This window comes from Equus quagga, unplaced genomic scaffold, assembly GCF_021613505.1.
Source record: "Equus quagga isolate Etosha38 unplaced genomic scaffold, UCLA_HA_Equagga_1.0 202572_RagTag, whole genome shotgun sequence".
NCBI lineage: Eukaryota > Metazoa > Chordata > Mammalia > Perissodactyla > Equidae > Equus > Equus quagga.
Window position 1 is genome coordinate 21 of NW_025798592.1, and position 20,313 is coordinate 20,333.

The following is a 20,313-nucleotide window of genomic DNA, read 5'->3' on the forward strand; positions in this document are numbered from 1 at the left end:
CCTTGAAATAAGAATTTATTCCTTTTACAGCAATAAATCCAAAGTTGTCGTTGTTATATAGCAGCTGTGCTATCTTGTTGTTTGCCTTTGAGGATAAATCTCTGTAGATTCTAAATTTCAAATGTGAATTCAAAAGAACTAGGGATCATTACACATTCTCAAGTGCATACTGAGTAGTCCACTTCACACAGTCATAACAAATCTTTAAGGGTTCTGTCAATTCTCAAGTGATCCATTTTTTTTCTTTTTAGCTAGGTGTTGATACACTTTCATTTGATGAGTATAGGGAGCATAATATAACAAAATATCTCATAACCAAATGGTTCAAAATTTACTTTGATATTTCAGGTTAAGGACACTAAATCTCAAATATAAAAGAGTAACCTTAGCTTCATTCGTTCTACATGTATTCATTTCATAAGAGTTTTACATGGTACATGTAAGGCACTCATTAGGTGCTTTGGGAAATGGGGTGGAATGCCATGAAACTTGAATTTTAAATAACACAAATATTTAAGACATGTATACTTTTTTTCCAAGCAAAGAGTGTGAAGTGAATGAATATCTTTAAAATTCTATAGAGAACTATGAAGTGAAAAGAAGTTTGGATGACTTCCGGCTCAGATTTAGTCTACATGCCTCAAAGGGATGATTACCTGCTAGTGGTTTATTGGACTAGACGGATGATGGTACAAACAGCTTTCAGTGTAAACACAGTCTAGTTCTCTTGCTAATTCTAATTATAGAAAGTCCTATCTCACCCTCCTGATGCTCCCCCTTAAGGACTCTGCACTAATAATACCAACCAACTTTCATTCAGACCTTACTCTTTACCAAGCACCAAGCTTAACACTTTACTTGCATATTTTCATTTATTCCTCACAATAAATTGGTGAGCTAAGTATTCCTATTATCCTAATTTCACAGACAGAGAACTTAGGCTTACTTCAAGATACTTGTCCAAATGTGCTCAACTGGTTAAATTAAATCCAGGTTTAAAATTCAGGTCAGAGTAAATGCTGGAGTGTGTACTACTACCCTACACTACTGCTGTCGTCTAATCAACTTCAAGACCTAAGTGCTAAGTGATGACCACTGGTTCCCAACTAGTTGCTGATTCAGTTTCCTCTCCCCACCGTCAACACTCTGCCTAATTCCCTAAAACTGACTAGGCCTACAGTCTGTCCCTGACCCCAGGCCAGTACTCAGGACCCTAACTTTCTCTCATACTCTCACCAATAAACTGCTGTTGATCTTACTGCCTACATTCCTATCACATGAATCCACTTCTCTCCATCTCAAAACTACAATAGCTGTCCTATCTGACCTTCCTATATGCATTTTTGGCCTTGTATACAACAGCCAAAATGAGTTATTTATTAAAAGAATTTAATATTATTCATTTTTAGCACTGTCAAATAATAACATGCACTTAGTTAAAAGGGCTCTTAAGAGAAAACAATGGTCCTTTGCCCCATCCTTTACAAATCCAAAGTTCAACTGGAATTTCTCTCTATGTTCCTGCTACTTTTTGTATATATTTAATTTGAACGTAATTGATACAAGGAGAAAACCAGTGGTTTTTCCAAGTCTGAGAGGATCATTACAGATTTTTGTTTTGCTAGGTTCATTATAACAAGGTCAAAACAGAAAACCAGTGGGTTAAATATCACAAAAGAGAATAAATTTTAATTCAATATTGTTTTGTAAAGATAAAATAAAAATAATCATCTGGCAGCTAACAAGCAATAGAATGTGGTAGTATCAAGTTTAAAAGTAATATAACAATAAACCAGTAGAGTCAAAGTGGAATCCCACACCCAAGTTATTACAAATAAGGAATTCAACTCTATTCTAGCAAAGTAGAGAATAAATATAAATCTGAGCCCCCCAAAAACATGTTTTTAGTTTGTGTAAATAAAGATCATATATGTTTTCCAACTTTTTATTCATGTCTATATAACAAAATACAAGGGCTAGCTCAGTTCATTGTCACCTCAAAGTCTAATACTGAATAATTCAGTTTCTTAACCTTTCAAAGTTCTAACTATTATGATAAGTCCCCTGGTTGTAACTAAATTTTAGTCAAGACTGTATTAAATAATTTGGAGTTTAAAATTTTATTTCTACAGCTTATACCATTCTTCATTGGTCCAGAATTTTTATATATTCATCTATTGACGTTCTGCACACCTCCACAATTCACATTAATACATGCACACTCACTCACATATCTTCCACTCTTTCAATGATGTAGCTATAATGCAGATAGATCAATTAAATTTTAAAGTATTCAAATAATCCAAAAGAAGGCAAGAAGGGGAAGAGAGGAACAAAGCATAACTTGATAAAGGACATCCATGGAAAACATTCAAGTAACATCCTTAATGGTACAAAATTAAATGCTTTTTCTACTTAGATTGGGAAGCAAGAAGGCCCACTCACCCGAAATCTATTCAACAACTGACTGAAGGTCCTAGGCATTGCAATAGGCAAAAGTTATAAAATAAATAACAATCAGACAGGAAGAGGTAAAATTGTCTCTATGTGCACATGGCACATGTTTGGTGTTTTGTTTTTTTTTTTCCAAACTAAGGGGTATCTTTTTTTATTTTTTTATTCTAATAACATGGGTTTATAAGATGATATAAATTTCAGATGTACATCATATTTTGATTCCTGTGTAGATTACTGCATGTTCTATGTGATTGTTTGTTGTTGCTTTTATCTTCTACTTATGCATGAGATCATATGGTTTTTGACTTTCTCCCTCTGACTTATTCAGCTTAGCCTATCATCCTCAAGGTCCATCCGTGTTTTCACAAATGGCCAGATTTCATTGTTTCTTATGGTTGAGTAGTATTCCATTGTGCATATGTACCACATCTTCTTTATCCATTCATCCCTTCTTGGGCACCTAGGTTTCTTCCAAGTCTTGGCTATTGTGAATAATCCTGCAATGAACATAGGTGCGCAGGTATCTTTACACATTCATGTTTTCATGTTCTTTGAACAAACACCCAGCAGTGGTATGGTATGGTAGTTCTATTCTTAATTTTTTGAGGAATCTCCATACTGTTTTCCATAGTTGTTGCACCAGTTTGCACTCCCACCAGCAGTCTGCGAGGGGTCCCTTCTCTCCTCATCCTCTCCAACACTTGTTGTTTCCTGTCTTGTTAATTATAGCCATTCTGGCAAGAGTAGAGGTGATATCTCACTGTAGTTTTGGTCTGTATTTCCCTGATAGTTAATGATGTTAAACATCTTTTCATGTGCCTGTTGGCCATCTGGATATCTTCTTTGGAGAAATGTCTGTTCAGATCTTTTTCCCCTATTTTAACTGAGTGGTAGGTTTTTGGTTTCAAGATGTATGAGTTCTTTATATATTTTGAATTTTGACCCCTTATCAGACATATGGTTTGCAAATATCTTCTCCCAATTGTTATGTTGCCTTTTCATTTTGTTGATGCTTTCCTTGCTGTGCATAAGGTTTTTAGTTTGATGTAGTTCCATTGGTTTATTTTTTCTATTGATTCCCTTGCCCGTTCAGACATGGTTCTTGAAAATATGCTGCTAAGACTGATGTCCAAGAGCATACTGCGTATGTTTTCTTCTAGAAGTTTCATGGTTTCAGGTATTACATTCAAGTCTTTAATCCATTTTGAGTTAACTTTTGCGTATGTTGTAAGATAATGGTGTACACTCATTCCTTTTCAGGTGGCTATCCAGTTTTCCCAACACCATTTATTGGAGAGACTTTCCTTTCTCCATTGTAAGCACACCTGTTTACATGGAAGATTTTGAGAGATTTCTAAAGAATACACTAGAACTAAATGGCAAGGTTCTGGGATATATATGTCTAAAATATAAGAAATAAATTATATTTTAGATATTTGGAGTAAACAATTGGAAATTAAAAGCAAAACTTTGGGGCCCATGGGTGGCATAGCAGTTAATTTTGCATGCTCCCCTTTGGCGGCCTGGGGTTTTCAGTTCAGATCCCAGGCACAGACCAACACATCTCTTATCAAGCCATCCTGTGGCAGTCATCCCACATATAAAATGGAGGAAGATGGGCACAGATGTAAGCTGAGGGCTCATCTTCTTCCAAAAAGCCAAAAAATCCACTTACAACAGGTCAAAAAACACAAAATACTTAAGAATAAATTCATGAAAACTCACACAAGACCTCTTCACTAATAATTACAGAAGCCTCATGAAAGAAAATGAAGATCTAAATAGAGAGTGATACACCATGTTGATGGATTAAAAAACATATTATTAAAATGTCAATTCTTCAAAAATTGATGTGTAATTAATGAAATGCTTATTAAAATTATTTTAATAAGCTTTGCAGAGAGTGATAAACTACACCTGAAGTTTATATGGATATGTATAGTAAACAATCTTATAAAGGAAGAACAAAGTTGGACTATTTGCTATACATAGATTCAAGACATCATAAACCTTCAGTAATCAAGTCAGTGTTGTATTGATGAAAGGATAGGCATACAGATCAAAGAAGCAGAAAAGAGAGTCCAGAAATAGACACAAATATATATGATCAAATGAGTTTAGGCAAATGCTAAAGGCAATTCAATGAGGAAATAAAGTGTTTTCAACAAATGTTAACTGCAACAACAGGATATACAAGTGGAAAAAAATTTAAAAACCCTTACTTACACTATATATTAAAATTAACTCAAAATGTATCATAGCTATAAATGCAAAAGATTAAAAAGTAAAATTTATAGAGATAAACATGGGAGAAAATTGCTGCATTTTGGCAAAAATTTCACAAGAACTGCACAAGCACAAACCAAAAGTAAATATATATATATATATATATATATATATATATGCTTTTATGAGCTGAATTTGCTTACTCAAAAAATTCATATGTTGAACTCCTAATCCACAATGTGACAGTATTTGGATTTGGGGTTTTGGAGGGTAACAACGGTAATGAGGTCATGAGGGTAGGGCCCTGGTCTGATGGGATTAGTGCCCTCACAAGAAGAGGCACCAGAGAGCTTGCTGCCTCTCTCTCTCTAGGTGCAGACACTGAGGAAAGCTCATGTGAGCACACAGTTAAATAGCAGCAGCCTATAAGCCAGGAATGAGGCCTCACCAAAAACCAACCATCAAATGACACCAAATAAACGCAGGATGGATATAATATTTGTAGTGCATATATATGACAAAGGACTTTTATTCAGAAGAAAAGTTGGGAAATTGCAGTCTGTGGGCTGACCACCTGTTTGTGTAAATAAAGTTCTACTAGCACACAGCCATGCCTGTCTGTTTACACACTGTCTGCATCTGCTTTTGCACTACAATGACAGAGATGAGTAGTTGTGACTGAGATCATATGTCCTGTAAGCCTATAATATTTACTCTCTGGCCTTCAAGTAAATGTTGCCATGGGGCCGGCCCCTTAGCCAGGGGTTAAGTTCACATACCCAACTTAGGTGGCCCAGGGTTCACTGGTTCAGATCCTGGGCAAGGACCTAGCACAGCTCATCAAGCCAGGCTGAGGCGGCAAGCCACATAGCACAACTAGAGGGACCTACAACTAGAATATATAACTATGCACTTTGGGGATAAGAGGAAAATAAAAAGATTAGCCACAGATGTTAGCTCAGGGCCATCAAAAAAAAAAAAAAGAAAAAGAAAATGCTGCCAATCCTTGATTTAGAATATATAAAGAACTTATAGAACTCAATCAGAAGTAAAACAGGCAATTTAACAATAGATGAAAGATTTCAATAAGCACTTAAACGAGATACATAAGTGGCTAACAAGCAATGAGAAAATGCTAAATTACATTAACCATAAGGAAAATGCAAATTAAAATCCTAAAAATATATCACTAATCTCCCACTAAATGGCTAAATTCAAAGAAGTCTAACAATATCAAATGTTGGCAAGGTTTTGAAGCATTTGGAACTCTCATGATAACAAGTGGGAATGTAAAACAGTACAACCACTTGGAAAATGGTTTGAAAATTTCCAAAATCTTAAGTACATCTCTTAGCAATCCCACTACAAGGTGTTTACCGTAGTCAAATGGAAATATATATCCACAGAGAAATGACTCCAATATTCATAACATCTGCATTCACAATAGCCCCAAACTGGAAACAACCCCAAAGCCCACCAATTAGTGAGTGCATAAAAAAACATGGTATATCATATAATGAAATATGGCTCTGTGTTAAAAAGAAACTGCTGATACACACGTTATAAACGAATCTCAAAATAATTCTACTCAGAGATAGTCACATGAAATAGTGTACATATCATTCTCATTTTACAGAATTCCAGACAAAACACACTAATCTATATTGTTTAAAACCAAATCAGTAGTTGCCTGGGGCCAGGATCAGAGGGAAGAATGGATTGCAAAGAGGCATAAGGAATCACTGGGAGGTATTGGAATACTCTTTTGCTTGATTGAGGCTGTGGTTTCATGATTTGTATACAACACACAAATATGATGAAACTGTATACTTTACATGTGTATTTGTTATGCTTCAAAAAAGATTAAAAAAAAAAAAACTCTGCGTAGTGGGATCAGCAATATGGTGGCATAGGAAGCCCAGGACCTTCCTTAACCCCTCAAAAACACCAATTCAGCAACAATTCACAAATTATCTTTGTTAAAAATCAGAAAATAATTGAAAGTTTCCTGCACCCTGGGAAAATTCAAAACCAGACTCACTGAAACGGGTAAGGAGACTTGAGACATCCTCTCACCAGAGTTCCTGTCCCCAGCACAGCGCCATGCTATCAGGAGACACCCCGTAGTTCCCCAGGTAAGGGAAATGGTTGATTCATGCAGCCAGTGCCCCGACGTTTCCAAGAGAGCTCAACAGAGGACTGATTTCTGTCTTACGGATCTTGGAGCTCTGATAAGTCAGGTACTGTCAAGCCACCCAGGAGAGAACAGACGAAGTGGCTTGGGTTGGCAGACACCATTGATCCTTTCCCGGGCTCAGCACAGAGCTATCAGACGAAAACCACAACTGCCTGCTTTCCTGTGGAGGGAAAATGTTGGGAGGGGCCCCCAGAACCTCTGACCAGACTACTGGTGGTATAAAGAGGTCAAGGAATTTTGAGGTTACGTTGTCCACATGGCTATAGTAGGTGTGAAGTGGTGCATCATTGTAGTTTTGAATTTCATTTCTCTAATGTCTAATAATGTCCAGCATCTTGGCATGTACTAATTAATCCTTTGTATCTCTAATTTGGTTAAAAGTCTGAGTCCTTTGCCCATTTTTCAATTGGATTATTTGTATTGAATTGTGAGTTCTCTTTATGATTCTAGATACAAGTCCCTAGTCAGATATGTGATATGCAAATATTTTCTCCTATTCTGTGTGTTATTTCTTCACCTTCTTGATAGTTTCCTTTGAAGCACAAAAATTTTAACTCTAATGAAGTCCGATTTATCTAGTTTTTCTTTCATTGCCCTTGCTTTTGATATCATAACTACAGATCCATTACTAAATCCAAGATCATGAAGACTTACCTCTATGTTTTCTTCTAAGAATTTTACAGTATATTAGCTCTTATTGTAGGTCTTTGATCCACTTGGATTAATTTTTGTAACAGTGTGAGAGAATGATCCAAATTTCTTCTTCTGAATGTGGATATCCTATTGACCCAGCACCATTTATTGAAAGGACAATTCTTTACCCGTTGAAAGTTCTTGGCACCCTTGTTGAAAATCTGTTCACCATAGGCACATGAGTGTATTTATGAACACTCAATTCTATTCCTTTCATTTGCATATCAACCATAGGCCAGTACACACTGTTTTGATTACTGCTGCTTTGCAGTAAGTATCAATATTGTGAAGTGTGACTCCTCCTACTTTGTTGTCATTTTTCAAGATTTTGGGGGCTATATTGGGTGGCTTACATTTCCACACAAATTTTAGAGTCATCTTGTCAACTTCTACAAAGAAGCCAGTTGGAATTCTGATAGAGACGGTGTTGAACCTGTACATCAATTTGGGGAATATTGACATCTTAACGTTATTAAAGATCCATGAATATGGGATGTTTTTTCATCTATTTAGATTTCCTGTCATTTCTTTCAGCAATGTTTTGTAATTTCTAGAGTACAAATTTTGTATTTCTTTTGTTAGTTTATTCCTAAATATTTTACTTTTTTGGATGCTATTGCAAATGAGATTTTCTTTATTTCATCTTTGGATTGATTATGGCTAATGAAAAGAATTATAATTTATTTTTATAATTATTTTGCATCCTACAAACTTGCTGAGCTTATTCATCAGTTCCTATAGTGTTTCATGTATTTCTATATCTTTCTATACAACATTGTGTTGTTTGCAAACACAGATAGTTGTACTTCTTCCTTACCAATCCAGACGACTTTTCTTTAATTTTCTCTCTAATTTCCCTGGGTAGAACTTTGAGTACAATGTTGAATAAAAGTGGCAAGAGCAGACATCCTTGTCTCTTTGCTGATATTAGGGGGAAAACACCCAGTCTTTGGCCATTAAGTATTATGTTAGATGTGGGTCTTTCATAGATGCCTTTGATTAGGCTCAAGAAGTTCCTTTCTATTAATGGTTTGTTGAGTGTTTCTAGGACGAGCAGATGTTGAATTTTGTCAATGGATTTTCTACCTACATTGAGAAGATCACATGGGTTTTGGTTGTTATTATGTTATATGGTATAAACATAATTGAATTCAAGATGTTAAACTACCCTTGCTTAACTGGGATAAATCCCACTTAGCTGTATGTAAAATTCTTTTTGTATGTTGCTGAAATCACATTGCTGCTATTTTGTCAAGCATTTTAACATATGTATTCCTGAGATATTGGTCTGTAGTTTCTTTCCTTGTAATATCTTGGTATGGTTCAGGATCAGGGTAATAATGGCCTTATAGAATGAGTTGGGAATTGTTCCATTCCTTCTGATTCCTTGGAAGAGATTGTGAGGAACGGGTATTAATTCTTTTTTAAATTTTCAGCAGAATTCAGCAGTGAAACCATTTTTGCCTGGGCTTTTCTTTATGGATAGTATTTTTGATTAATAATTCATTCTCATTAATTGTTTCAGTCTATCCAGATTGTCTATTACTTCTTAATGAGTTTTGGTGGCTTGTGACTTTCTAGGAATTCACTCGTTTCATCTTTTATCTAATTGGCCTACAATTTTTTACAGTATTCCTTTCTAATCTTTTATTTGATTACGATGGCACTAATGTCATGTCTTTCATTTCTGATTCTAGCTATTTGAGACCTCTTTCTACTTTTTTTAAGGCTTTATTTATTTATTTTTTTTACAGCAGGTTTAAGTTCACAGCAAATTGGGAGGAAGATTCAGAGATTTGCAATATGCCCTCTGGCCCTATATATGGATAGCCTCCCTCATTATCAACATCCCTCATCAGAGTGGTACATTTGTTAGAAGTAATGAACCTACTTTGGACACATCATAGTCACCCAAAGGCCACAGTTAGCTTCAGGGTTCACAGTTAGTGTTGTATATTCTATAGCTTTAGACAAATGTCTAATGACATATAGCCTTCATTATAATATCATAGAAGTATTTTCAGTGCCCTGGAAGTGAAAAGGACAGGCCACAGAGTAAAAGGTACATGGGGGTGCGAACAAAACACATGTACCACTATCGTAATCCTGCCCCACATGTTAATGGACTTGCTCTCAGACAGTAGGACCATTTCTCTTTCTGTGTGTGCCACACAGATGATGATCTTTTTTGGTTTTGGAGAAAACAAGCATTTCTTGGCTTCCATGTCCTGTGACCATTACATTGCCATTCACAACACACTGTACTACACCATCCTAATGAGCCAAAAGTTCTGCTTCCAAATCATGATGGCCTTTTGTATCACTGGGATTGTGGTATCTCTGGGCATTGTCATCATAGTATTCAACTTATCTTTTTGTGGCTCTAACATTATCCAGTGCTTTTTTGGTGACATCACTCCTGTGGTCTTCTTGGCCTATGATTACACCTTTTTTTAGAAAATGGTTCTTCTTGCATTTACTGCCTTTGTGTTGCTGGACACCTTTATTTTAATTATAACCTCCTATGTCTTTAATGTGCCCATAGTTGTGAAGATGCTTTCTGTCAAGGGGAAGTATAAGGCCTTCTCAACTTGCTCCTCCCACATCACTGCGGTGTCCATACTTTGTGGATTTACTTGCTTTGTCTATTTGTGGCCCAATGACAGTGATTCATTCCATGAAGGTATGCTGATGGCTGTGATGTATGTAGTGCTGATACCTCTGCTTTCCCCATTGTTTACAGTCTAAGAAACAAAGAAATGCAGATAGCCCCAAGGAAAGCACCAGGTAGTCTAATTATGGTCTTCCTTCAGATGGCAAATAAAAGAGCTCAGAATGTTTAAAAATACAGAGTATTGATAAATAAAAGTGGAGTACTTCCAATAAAAATCATCACTTTCTGTAGAGAGCAATAAAAGTATTTTCCAATTGCCTGATATGTCTTAGTATAATGCTTTTCCTACTACAAAACCAGATGTAGTTTCAAAATATTTTTAATGTTATTATTCAAAATATTTTTAATGTTATTATACATATATGTGTATACACATATGTTTGTAGTAAATGTGTCAAAAATGGTTTGGAACACTGTATTTTCATAACTTGATTGCCTTTAGGGAAAGAAGAAAATTATACTAGAAAGGGCAGAAGAAAGAATGAAAAAGAGAGGGACAAAAGAGAGAGACAGAGGGAGACAGAAAGAGAAAGAGAGTGAGAGAAAGGGAGTAGAGAGAAAGGTCACTAATTTACTTAATCAAAAAAGAAAGAGAATGCATAAACATAACAAGTTTAGAGCTGAAATGAGAGGATGACCATAACACCGAGAAACTTAAAAGAATGTTAAGAAAATACCTTGTTCAAGTCTGTTCAAACAAATATAGAAACTAGATTAGCATGAGTGAACTTACGGAAAAAATTTAACTGACAGATACACACTTTTGACATATGAAATTCTACGGAAGATATAGAAGTCTGTCACAGAGCTGTTCTTCCATCTCCAACCAAGGGATTAGGCTAGTGACAAGAGATTTTCACATATTGAGTTATATAGGGTCGAAGCTAATTTGGCTTGAACTAAAGAAGCCTGACTTAGGCCTATCAAACATATATTGTACATCTTTAACCATTAAAGTAAATAATGCACTCTCTTAAAAGTACCTAAAAGTAAAGTACATTAAGTCATGGCTTTACAGACACCCTCATAATCTACTTTCACAATGTTATAAACTATTATGACCTCAATAAAATATTTTTAAAAATTAATTGAATTGTTTAATGCTGCTAGGAATAGTTCCTGTTTGCCCCAGGTGAAACTTGACAAGATATTTAAAAAGATTTAGTAACACAATTGCTACTGCTCCATCATATACGTTAATTAACCCACTTGCACTGGAGAAGATGATTTTAGGGATAAAGCAATATTTTTGGAAACTTTCTCCCCCAGTGGTTCATAAAACATATGCTCTTTGTACTATATGACCTAAATACCATTCTGGGAAAACACTTCATGAGTCAAAATGTCACTTTTCCCTTCGTAAGGGACACTTTGAGGTATGACAATTGAACTTTGTTCAAATGCCACCATCTCAGGGATATAAATATACCTTAGTAATGACTTCTGTATTCTCATGTTGGGTTGAGGCCTTTCCTTGCAGAAGAGCAATGGCTTTAGCACTAGCCAAGTTATTATTGGAAATGATAATTCCTGTTTGAGGAATTCCTTCCAAGTTTTATCATCCTTGATCCCCAAGATTGGTGGAAAGAGGTAACAGCACACTCAAAACTCTACTGGAAAACTTTCAAGAGCTTTAATCTCTCATGGCCAAAAGTTGTTCTCCTAGTACTTAACAATATTAAATCTACACCTTTTGGTAAACATCAGCTGTCCCCTTTTGAAATAATAACAGGACAGCTAATGCAATCAGATGGGGAAATGTATGAAACAACTTTGATTAAGGGAGATACATTACATTATTCTCAAGGTCTCATTGAGTTGTTTATGAGAAATGAAAAGTTGGTAGCTGATTCCTTTCACAGAGGTCTCCCAGGAGATAAAGACCTTCAGGGTCATGGACTACAACCTGGATATTTTGTTTATTAGAAGAGGCATAAAATAAAAGAGTCTCTGGTGCGACATTGGAAAGAACCATAATAGGTTATTTTAATAAATTCATGCACTGCAAAATTAAAGGTCATAGACTCATGGATTCACTTTTCTCATTTAAAAAGTTGCCTCCACCTAAATAGGTTTCAACTCTTGTTTCTGAAACATGACTTCAACTGACCAAGGCAAATACCTCCAAACCACAATGAGAAGATGGCATCTGTTGTAGAAAGCTGCCCCAGGACTCCAGACAAGGCTTATTTCCAACCTTATATATCTCCTCATATAACCCCTTTAGTGTAAGACTGGCATGCAGGCTAGAGTGATGATTGCTCAATGGATTGAGATAGTTGATCAGTCTTATAACTCTGGATGAATTTCTTTTTCTGATAAAGACTATGCTTAAAACTCATTCTAATAAACACATCATTTTAAGTATTAAATTTGTTACCATTGTTATAAGCAATGTAGTCAAAGGAAGGCATGTAAAAGCACATGTACAATGTTTGTGCAATAGTGTAAAAGTAATGGACAAACTACATAACCTATGAAACTCTACCCCTGTTAATATATACCTCTATGCTTGTCCACTATATCCAAATATTTCACCCCAACGTGGATAACCAGACAAATAAATGAAATAAAAGCCTAGCACTGAGGGTTATGATGAACACAGGGCAGGCAGCAACTACCCTGGCACCTAGGGACAATATCTTTATCATCAATGCTTTCTACCAAAAGATTCTTTATCTAAAGGGAAAAATGACAAGATAATTTCACATCTTGAGGGATATGGGATCAAAACTTCTTCTGCTTGAACTAAAAAAAGGCTGATTTATAGCCTATCAAACATACATTGTACATCTGCTTTAACCATTAAAGTAAAGAATGCACTCTCTTAAGATAAGAATGCATACTTCCCCACCTATGCCAGTATCATTAATGCCATATGCCCTAGTGGTAAGGCCCATATGATCCATTTCCAGACATCAAGATCATGTTCACCTGCTAATTTGTAACTGAATACTTCTTTGAAACTTTGATTAATATGTATCCTGGGCAGGTTTAATGTATGTTCTTTGTTCTAAAAATGTATAAGACTGTACTTAAAATCATACTTCTCCAGAACACTTTCTTCCTTTCTGAAACTGCCTTCCTGGACTATAATTCTCACCCTGGCTCAAGTAAAACTTTATCTCTCTTATCTATAGAATGCTTGTGGGTTATTTTTCACTGACATTGTTTTCACAATTACCTTCAGTAACTTCTCAAAAACAAATAATTCAAATCATATTTAAATTAAGTTAGAGCACAGATAAAGATAAATATTTTCTAACTTATGAAACCCACAGAGGTGGTGGGTATACTGTGTAACTACAATCTGATTGAGGCCACCGTGTGAGGTTCCCACATGGATTTTGTAAGATACTAGATGCACATCTAATGGTTGTCCGAGAAGGGCACATTTGCTTCTCAACTCTATTGAGAGAAGTGGCTCAGTCTCCTATTCTACAGGCACCAGCACACAATATGGACATTCTCATACCTTCTTACCATATTTCTAAATCACTTATTTGCATCTTCATGACAAAACATTTCCTTCATTGACACCAATATTATCCAGCTATGAAATAATATGCTATTGTCCTTTGAGTCCTTTACTAATCACCCAGTTTCTTCTCCTCATTTGTTAAAGACTGCCACCAGCTTCTCAGTCCTTTCCCCACCTCAGTCCTTCAGTCCTGCCACAGTGTTGGTAATGGCATGCACCATGTGGATGGAACATTAGACAATGTGACTTCAAAGTAGCTAGATGTCCTTACAGCATCTAATATCTTCCACAATCCATGTGAGAACCTCACACAGCAGCCTCAATCAGATTGCAGTTACAACATGTACCTACCAGCTCTGTGGGTTTCATAAATTAGAAGCTACTTATCTTCATCTGTGCTCTAACAATTTAAATATGATTTGAATTATCTGTTTTTGAGGATTTAATGTAGGTAAGTGTGAAACAATGTCAATGCAAAATAACCCATAAGCGTTCTATAGACAAGAGAGATAAGGTGAGTTTTACTTGAGCCAGGGTGAGAATTATAGCCCAGGAAGGCAGTTTTGGAAAGGAAGAAAGAGTTCTGAAGAAGCATGATTTTCAGTACAGTCTTATACATTTTTAGAACAAAGAACATACATTAAACATGCCCAGGATATATAGTCATTAAAGTTTCAAAGAGGTATTCAGTTGCAAATTAGCAGATCAACATACCCAGGTTGAGTTAAGATGAAGAGGTAGATGATGTAGTCTGTGAAACATTGATGGGTGGAGTGCAGAGAATATTCCAGAATGAAAGTAAAATATCTTGAGAGAACCCCCAGCAAAAAAAGAAGAATCCAAAGAAAGGAAGCATGGAGTTGTGTTGGAGTGAGTGCAGGTGAGGAGAGCTCCCAAAGGGCTTGCAACTGGGATTCAAATCACAGCTACATTGACTGTAGGTAATGTCAGAGCCTATTGGGTCTCCAAGTCTCATTCTTGGTTCAACATTGAATCATAATTTGGTGGCAGATTCTCTGACCACCCATTTCACAAACTTCAGCATTCCATTTTCACAAACGTCCCCTACTAAGAGTTAAATCCTTAACCTCCTCATATAATTATTTTAACTTTTTCATTTCATTAATTATTTTGGGTTTCCATCTTGGACCATGTCTACGTTTTTTACATCAGCATCAAGGTCCAATTCTCAAAAGGCTAAAAACCAGAGCTATGAAGAAAACGAAATTTTTCTTAGTACTCTGGTTTTTCATTTGCTAATTTTATATATCAAGTGGATCATACATAAACAATACATTAAAATATCTTTGGATCAAAATAGAAGTTTTATTTTTTATAGACGTACTAATTTTCAGTAAGCCTCTGATTCATGTTTTGATTATTAGGTATATTTAATTAATTGAAAAGTTAAACATGTAAACAGCTTGTTAGCTATAGCCAAGCATTCTTTCCAAGTCATAAACTGCATTTTCAAAATAACCAAAATGTATTTCTATTCCACTCTTCTCAAAAATAGGAAAACATATTCAGTCAAAGGTTAATCATAAAAAAACTATAAATTTTACTTCTAGGAATTTCAGGAGGTTGTGTGACCTATAATGATAGGTGAAGGAGATATCTGAATAGAAGTGGAACTCAGCTGGTTCTAGAGATCAGGGGACTTATATACAAGAACAGCAAACTAAAGAAATTGTGGGCTGGTTTGGAGGACAATAAAACCAATCCTCAAGTAGAGAGGTACAATAAGAAACCAACTTCATATATTTTAAGTCACAAAAGCATGTTTTACGTTATTCCAGGGATGAAGTCCTAAACACCACTCATACCTTCACTGCCTTCGATTGGTTTTTAATCCATCTCCTTTCCCTGAATCTCAATTTGTCTGCTTTCATAGCATGGGGTTTGTGTACATGTTTGTGTCCCACAGATTGTGATGTTCTAAATTCCAGTTGCAAATAGGAAAACAAGAATTTACCTGGAAATTGAGTTGGGGGTAAAAAGCAAGGAAGAAGGAAATGGAGGAAAGAATAATTAGAGAGGAAGGAAGCTGTAAGTAAGTTAAGGAGCTAGGGAATGAGAGAAGATAAATGTGAAGAGGAAGAAAAGAGAGAAATCCATTGTTGACACCTCAACTGACACAACGCTTTATGCCCTACATCCAGGAGATTTGCCCTATTGGTCAATTCTCTAACAACATGCTAAGTTCTTCTCTTAAGATCTTCATTACCCATTCTAATTCTTACATTGAGCCCCTGGAATAGGTATTATTATAATTATTATTATTATTATTATTATTATTATTATTATTATTATTATTCCTGTTTTGTAGATAAGGAAATTAAGACTCAAGAAGTCAAACCATTTGCCCAAATCAAACAGTTAATAACTAGAGGAGCCAAAATCTAATCCAGCTCTTCCAAAAACTAGCCTCTATACAGGACATTCCAATCTGGAGCTCACTTCAGACATGAAATCCCTTATGGCTTACAGCAGAGAGGATGACTGTCTATATATGAAGAAAGAGTCCTGGTGTCTGGACAGAGAACTTTGAGAGTTGTTACTAAGAAAAATGAGCAGCAATTTAACAGTAATTTTATATTGGTTGGCTCTAATAACACTAAGAAACAGGGGATGGAGGAAAAAAGACATGAGGGAAAAAGGAAAGGAAGGGTGAGGGAAGGATCCAAAGAAAGAGAAGATAAATGTGAGGAGGAAGAAAAAAGTCATGAAAAAACAATTATTAAGATTTACCCCTATGTTTTCTTTTAAGGGTTTGAGAGTTTTAACACTTACATTTAGATCTACCCTCCATTTTGACTTAATTTTATATATGGAGTGAGGTAAGGGTGTAACTTCATTCTTTTACGTGTGGATATCTAAGTGACCTACCACATTTGTTGAAATTACTCTTCAATGCTTATTGAGTGGTTCTGGAACTCTGTTTGGAAATCTATTGACCATATGCACATGAGTTTAATTATTCACTCTGAATTCTGATCCATTGATTGATATGCCTTTCTGTAGACCAGTACATACTATCTTGAATATTGCTATGTACTAAGTTTTAAAATTAAGAAATGTCAGTCTTTCAACCTTCTCTTTCTTTTTAAAGATATTTTGTCTATTCTGGATCCTTTGTAATTCTCTATGAACTTTAGAATCAACTTGTCAAGTTCCACAAAGAAGCCACCTGAGATTCTGTTATGGATTTTGTTCAATGTTTACATCAATGTTGGAGTTTGGCCATTTTAACAATATTCTGTTCTCTGATCCATGAACACAGGGTGTTTTTCCATTTATTTTGGTTTTCTTTCATTTTCTCAACAATATTTTGTAGTTCTCAGGGCATACATTTTACTCCTGTTTTAGTAAATTTTTCCTAAATATTTTACATTTTGATTCTATTAATGGGATTGTTTTCTTAATTTCATTTTTACATTGCTCATTACTAGTATACAGATATACAATTTTTATATATTAGTCTTGTATTCTACAACATTGTTGAGCTCGTTTGTTAGTTCAATGAACTATTCATACACACAAAAATATGGATAAAGTTTAAAAACATTATGCCAACTGAAATAACATTACAGAAAAAAAGGCATATCATTTGACTCCATGTTTGTGAAAATCTATAACTAAGTCATGGTAAAATAATCATCATCATCATCATCATCATCATCATCATCATACAATGGGTGTCTCTGTAGGATACTAACTAAGTCTGAAAAGAAAAGGTCATAGGGGAACTTCATGAATGAATAGCAAAGATCTATATCATGATAGGTGCATGGGTTACATAGGTGTATTCATTTGTCAATACCTAATAATTGTACCCATAAGATTAGCATATTACTTTATGTAGGTTTTCTATAAAGCAAAATGTGACAAGTATTGGCCTCTAGCTATTAATAGATTGGCAGAAGCATTTTGAGTGAAGGATGCTATTGTATGCAATTAATGGAAGGCAAAATGTTTTCCAGTGGACGTTGTAGGAATAATAATGACCCCCTAAAGGTGTCCACATCATAACCCCAGAAATGAGAATATGTTAAGTTTACATGGCAAAGAGGGATTAAGGTTGCAGATGAAATTAATGCTGTTACTCAGCTGACACTAAAATAGAGAGATTATTCTGTATTATTCAGTTAGGCTAAATATAATCACAAGCATTGTTCAAAGTAGAAGAGGGAAGCTGAAGAGTGTCAGTTGAAGTTGTGACTAGAAAAGGAAGATGCAGGGAGATGTAACATCACTGCCATTGAGTATGAAGGAAAGAGACCACAGCCAAAGACTGTGAGTGACCTCTAGAAGCTGGAAAACCCAAGGAAATTGTTTATTCCTGAGAACTTACAGAATGAAGTCCCAGCCTTCCAACTCCTTGATTTTAGCCCAATGAGACTCATATTGGACTTCTGACCTCTGGACATATAAAATAATAAATTTGTATTGCTTGTAACCACTAGCTTTGTAGTAATTGGCTCCAGGATCAATGGAAAGCTAAAGCAATGTGTTGTCTAATGTAATAGTGAGAAATACCACTCCTCCCTCCACTCCCTTGGAACCTGGAACCATGCATTCTGTCTCCTTTTTTTAAAGCACATTTCTCATTCTGTCGGACAGAAATCCCAACTTCCAGGTATTATCTCTCAGCTGGCACAATAACCAAGCATTCAACAGGCCAGATGGAAGGGGTCAAATGTAATCAAGCTGGCATCAGCTAGCCAGTTGAACTCCTGGGCAACTGTACTGTCCCAGGATCAAATTGAAGTATTTTGTTGGCAGATTGGCACTCAGCAATGGCGGTAGACAGATCAATTGGGAGGATGTGAAGCCCAGAGAAGAGTTAATCTGGAGAATTTTCAGTATCAGAGGCAATAGGAATAGAAGGGAAAAAAATTGGTTCAATAGACATTCAGCAGTGTGTACATATATTCCCAAGATTAAAATACCCTAATAAAAAAATCCTAACTTATTCACCCTGACAGGAGTTAGGTCCTGGCAATTAGCTCCCAGTGGGCTGCCCTCTGGGGACTAGTTCTACAGTATTTGGTGGAATCGATTCCTGAAATGGAAGAAGTACTAGCAAAAGGGGGTTTTCAGATATCTTCTGAGTTGAGTGGATGAAGCTCATTTGCAGAGGTACGTACTGTGGGAGGGATATTATTTGTCAGGTTTGGGTCAAAGGACAATAGAAGCTTTTCAACCAGCAGTATCACTGGTTTCAACCCTTAAATACTCTGTAGAATATAGATACCACCTCTATCAGATGATGAGATCTTGGATACCAACATTACCCTTTATTTCCCATTCAAGGAGTCTCAGATGCTTCCAGATGCTAATTCAGAAGACTGAATTCAAAGAGAATACAACTTATTTGAAAAGGTATTACCTATAGGTACAAGAATGGTAAGTGATAGAAGGAGGAAGCAAATCATTATTTATATTTTTTTGGTAATATGGGAACTAGATGTTCCCATCTTAGTGAATCCATATTTATTTTTTACACTGAAAATTTTCTTGAGAATGACATAATGAAATTTATGAGTTTAGGATACTATGAATATAAAGTGAAGTTTACTTGGTACATTGTCCATTCATCTTCAGAAGAGGTCCTCATTTTACAGTCTTTATTATTAAAATCTGATTGATTCAGGACAATCAATGTTTTCTAGCCATCAGTTTTCCCATGGCCTTTTTAACCTCCTTGTCCCTCTTACGGTAGATGAGGGGATTCAACTTGGGGATCACAGCTGTGTACAACACAGACACCACTATGTTTTGTTCAGCTGAGTAGTTGGACTTGGGCATCACATAAATGAATGTAATGGTCCCAAAGAACAGAGTGGCAACTCTGAGGTGGGAGGTGCATGTGGAGAAGGCTTTGTGCCGCCTCACAGTAGAGTGCATCTTCAGGATGAAGAAAAGGATATAGACATAAGAGAGAGCAATGATAAACACAGTGACCACAATGATGGATCTAGAAGATATGGCTGGAATTATTTCAGAAATAAAATCTTGAGAACAAAAAGTTTTAAAAGTGATGAACAGTCACAGAAAAGGTGAGTGACATTATTTGGTCCACAGAAGGACAGACTTAATAAACAGCTAGTAAATTGTCCAAGCTTTCACACATCCATTCAGGTAGAACATCCTCACTAAGAGAATGCAGATTCTGGAAGACAGGTGAGTGGAGTGGAGCATTGGCAAGCAGATGGCCACATAGCAATCATAGGCTGTGGCAGCCAGCAGGAAGCATTCAGCTCTCCCAAATGTGACTCCAGAACAGATTTGAGCCACATGGCCAGCAACAGGAAGAGAGGCTCCTTCCCTGAGGATGCCTATGAGCATGACAAGTATGACTGATGAGGAGTACCCAATATCTACAAAGCCCAAATGGAAGAGGAAAAGGTACATCAGGTATGAAGCTGAGGTCTGCTTCTGATTAACGTGATTATGTTGACATTGCCCACTAATATGACCACATAGATTTCCTTGAAACTCAATAAGTAAAATGCCACAAAGTGCAGTATCCTCTGTTAACCCTAAAAGAATGAACACAGTTGTGTAGTTACCAATGCCCAT

The 20,313-nt window shown here is 35.9% G+C and overlaps 1 pseudogene; it reads right to left on the reverse strand.

Moving 5' to 3' along the window:
* Positions 1-19,389: 19,389 nt before the first annotated feature.
* Positions 19,390-20,313, reverse strand: LOC124233419 (olfactory receptor 5P3-like; annotated as a pseudogene).